The sequence below is a fragment of the Drosophila pseudoobscura genome, unplaced genomic scaffold (assembly GCF_009870125.1).
Source record: "Drosophila pseudoobscura strain MV-25-SWS-2005 unplaced genomic scaffold, UCI_Dpse_MV25 Unplacedtig00000057, whole genome shotgun sequence".
NCBI classification, from domain to species: domain Eukaryota; kingdom Metazoa; phylum Arthropoda; class Insecta; order Diptera; family Drosophilidae; genus Drosophila; species Drosophila pseudoobscura.
The window spans coordinates 57,266-61,967 of NW_022881704.1; positions in this window are offsets into that span (position 1 = coordinate 57,266).

Below are 4,702 nucleotides of genomic sequence, written 5' to 3' on the forward strand. Positions count from 1 at the left end.
ACTACGCTATTTCTAAATTCGTCAGAGTTTATTAGTTTTGGTGTGAATCTTTCTTCTAAATGTGAAACAAAAGCTTCAGCTTTCTCCTCGCTACTCTTTGTCCACCTATAGCCTTCTCTACTACCACTACTGCTGGGAATTTTCAATGGCCAGTTTGGTTCTGGCTGCCTCTTTAAAGTGTTTGTTAAGCGCCATAGTTTTTGCATTCTGTAACGATCTTGAGCGTCTACTTTTTTGAAAAGGTTATTGATCTGGTTATTTTTAGCCTTACGAAGGGCCTTTTTTAGCCGATGATTTGCTGCGTTGTATAACCTTCGCGTCTCCAAGGTGGGTCTGCGCATGTGCTCCCTTTTATGCTGCCATTTGATCCTTAATAGTTTCTGTGTTTTCCTATCTAGTGGTAGTTGCCCTGTGCGTGGGTGAGAACGCGGATTTATTAGTGAAGTTGCAGCCGCCGCTGCATTGTAGATGTTTTGATTTAGAATGTCGATCGCATCCTCAATGTCTTCTCCTGAGTTTATTTCCATGTTGAGATTGATACGCTGCGATAGGAAATCTTGGAATTTTTTCACATTTGCTTTGCTTGGTAGAAGTCGGCGCTTTGTTACCGGAACTGTCGTTGAGCCATTGATGCCCAGGTCAATGAAGATAGGAAGATGGTCTGATTGCAGGTCAACTGCTGAATAGGTGTGAATTCTGTCATAGTTTATGCCAGCATATACTGCCAAATCGATAGCGGAGGGCCTTTTTCTTTGATCAAATGGGTAGTGTGTGGCTCCCCCAGTGGCCAACACATTTAAGCAGGTGTTTGCATGGATCGTGTTCATTAAAACTCTGCCTCTTTTACAGGATCGCACATTTCCCCACCATGGGTGCTTAGCGTTCCAGTCCCCGCAAACTATAAATTTGGAGCCATAACAGAGTTCGCTCATGTACTTGAATAACCTTTTGAAGTGCTGCTCCGTCCAGGTGATAGTTGGCGGGCAATATATTGGCGCTAGAGCAATGACCTCATTATTGTTAGTGGTTAATGCGATGGGAGCACACTGCAAGAAATTTTCTGTAATTGGTTCAAGTGCAATGTGCTTGAGACCAGTTTTGACATAAATGGCTACTCCACCTTTCCTTCTGGAGGAAGGGTGTGAGGCAGTATACAGTACGTAGTCTTTTATGGTTAGATTGTCTGTTATTGTGGTAGTAGGGTCATTTGTGGTTATGCGGGTTTCAATAACCATCATTATGTCCACGTTATTACGCTGCATAAATAGTTCTAACTCCAAAATTTTGTTTTTTAGACCACAGGCGTTCCAATAAACGATTTTGAGAGAGCTGTTGTACTGGGCGCCTGTAGTAGCAGTAGTGGTATGAGCTAAGTTATTTGTATTTACATTTATGGTGTTAGTAGCTAGAGAGTTGGCTGTATTGTTGGCCGAAATAGTGTTTGTAGTATACGGTATTTCGGCGTAATTATTCATTTACAATGTCATTAGCGGTGGAAATAGTTTGTCCTTTATTTGAGATAATAAAAGTATGCAATAGATCTATAAGGGCATCCATTTTTTTGCCCATTTCGCTTACAAGGAGAAGATTTTGGTGCACTACCTGCATTAGCTGGTCATTCACATATGGGGCCCCAGGCTGCTGGTATAGCTGTGGTTGGGGGGCGTGCTTCTGTGACTCTCGCTGCTGTTGTTGATGCCCACGAGAGGAGGAGTGTGGCCTGCTGATGCTGTTACCCTGAAGGTCATCGGATGGTTGATTTTTGTTGCTAAGAGGCTGGAGGTTTGGCGTCTTATTAGTGTACCGGCTGATGGTGGGCTGTTGGGAGTTGTTATGTTGTTGCTGCAGGTTAGCCGGAGCAGGCTTTTGTGTCTTTCGCTGCTGCTGGTGATGCCCGCGAGGGGCCCTGCTGATGTTGTTTTCCTGCTGGCCAACGGACAGTTTATTGTTGTTGCTGAAAAGTTGACTAAAAAGCTGGCGTTTTGGGGCCTTGTTAATGTTCTGGCTGTTGGTCGGCTGGGAGCTGTTGTTGTTGTGCTGCTGCTGCTGCGTGTTTTGGTGTGGTTTAGGTAGGTGGTGTTTTTGTTTTCGCTGCTGCCATCTCAAGCTTTTGTTTATTTCCCCGCTGTAAGCTGCATTCTGCCGAGTGGAGTTGATATTCTTCTGGTGCTGCCAGTTTGTCCGCTTTTGTTTTCCAATAGCAATGTGCGCCCGGTAGGATTTGAGTGTTGCCTGGGCTTGCTTAAACGCCTTGCAGCCCCTATAGCTGGCAACATGTCCTTCCCCACAATTGGCACATTTAGGATTTGGGATCTTAGTCTCGGCGCACGCTGTGGATGGGTGTGCCCCGGCACATTTTTGGCAAACAAAAGCTCGGCGACAGTAATTTTTACTGTGGCCAAAGCATTGGCAGCGGTGGCATTGAACAGGGTCAATGCGTCTCATTTGTCGTTCAACTGAAATTTCCTGGTTTCCCATAGTAGTCAGTGATAGGATTTTGTCATTACCATTGTCTAAGGTTGGTTCCAATTCAACTTCAAACATGTTTAACGGCTTGCGGCTGCGCCTATGTTTAATTACATTTACATAACGCACTGAAAGACCCATCTCGCCAATTAATTTGCGTATCCAATCGCAAGGAGTAGAGTGATGCAGATTTCTCAAGATGATACGGTAGCCACGTTCCTTGCGCAGCTGGTGTGTATGCATATTTATATTGTCTGCATCAAGTTTGGCCATGACTCTGTTGTAGGTTTCCATATCGCCGCAGTCCAGTTTAATTTTGTTACCCCTTACACTGGTAGTGGTAAATTTATTTTGTTCCCCTGGTGCGTTGTTAAGGGATTCTATTAAAGGCTGTATGTTAGAAACGTCATGCAGATAGATGGCTGGTATTTTAGTTTCTGTGATAGGCCGTTGAGGTTCCTTCTGGTCTGCTGCCTTGTATTGTTGCTGCTGATGCGGCAACTGACCCTGATCCTGCAGGTGGCTCTGCTGAGTTTGCTGCTGTTGCTGTTGTTGCTGCTGACCCAAGGCTGAGTCACCTGGTATCTCTGCAGCGTCATCCCGTGTGTATGGATCCATTTCCATAGCTTCGCTGGGATGTCTGCTTTCTCCTGCATCGGCTGTTGCTGCCGTCGCAGTTTTGGAAAGAGTTTTGGCCAGTTTGGCCGCAATAGTGGGCCCAATATTCATTTTAACCGCCTCCGTCACTATAGCGGCAGTGACAGATTGGGGACGCTTGGGTCGGGACAGAGTCAAGGGCAATACTTTCCTTATTTTACTGCATAGGGGGCCTGGTTTTGTGGCCGGAGTTGTACTATGCCGGGCATCTCCTACTCGGTAGTTATTGCCTGCCTTTGATATAGGGTTCTTTGCAGTAGATTTGGGAGTTGAAGCCACACGCGGCCTGTGCGGTGGCGTGGTTGTCAAAGGATTTAGTCTGGTTTCTACTTTATTATTTTTGTCCATTGTACTCTGGCCAGGGGACTTGTTGTTGTTGTCGTTTATTTGGGTATGATTAGTGGTCCCGTCGCTGAGGGTTGATATACTGGATACCATTGGAGAGCAGTCCATAGTGGCGTTAGGCGAAGAAAATTCAGAGTTGCAGATGCTAATTGCATCTTTGTTGGTATTTAGATCAACTTTTTTCCCCTTAACCTCATATTGCACGCTTTCCACCCGCGCATCAATTGCATTTGCATTTGAATTTCCTACCGCACTTGGCTCAGCAGCCGGTGTATGCGGGGGAGATGGCTGCGTTTGAGGGGGAAATAAATCATTTGAAATTGAGTGATTCTCTTTCTCACACATATCCCGGTTTGATGCCATGTTGATAGTATTTGTTTTAAGGCGGGGTTTCATTGGTATTGGTGTAAAATTACAGGGCGCGAGTAATCTTATGAGTATTAGAGCTATTCAGCGCACACGGATTTATATTAACGCGTATACGTTTGCATAGACGATGTATTGGTGTGTAATTTGGCGCGAAAAGTCTTGTAAGTATTAAGCTATTCAGCGCATACAAATGTATGTTAATGCGTATACGTTTACATACACGGAACAAACACTCGCAATACTTATACATGCGCGTCGGGTTTTACATAAAAAAATTTTACCACGGTAAAATTAGTCAGAAAATAAAAACGCTCACGTACGAACAGCTTTGAAAAACGTTAACAAATTGTGTGGACAATTAGGGCGATTTAATTATAATTGATTTTATTAATTGTGTTTTTTAGAGTTTTTGTTATTTTTCAGATTTATTAGTTTTTTTTTATTATTTTTTTTTTTTTTGTGGTTGTGTGTCGACGGCGCGAGCACAATAAGACTGATTGGCCACAGTGACCCTCAGCTAATTTTATTTGTTTTCGCAATTTACATTTGAACGCATTTACAAATATTTTTAACGGCTGTTATTTAACAGCTGAACCACTAATTACACATGGTTGGGACATTTAACTTTACATTACAAGAAATCAAGACACTCTGGCAACAACGTGCATTTGTTTACATTTGGTAAGTATTAAAAATTATAACATTTAACAAATATAAGCTATATTAATTATAATTTTTTTGCCCATTTAATTACAGCGGACGTATATGTATATAGGTATGGACCTCTATCATCAGCTCACTGGATGGAATTGGGTCTGTACAAGTTGGCTTGAGCAGGTGTCAAAACAATGGACCCGGTGATTTC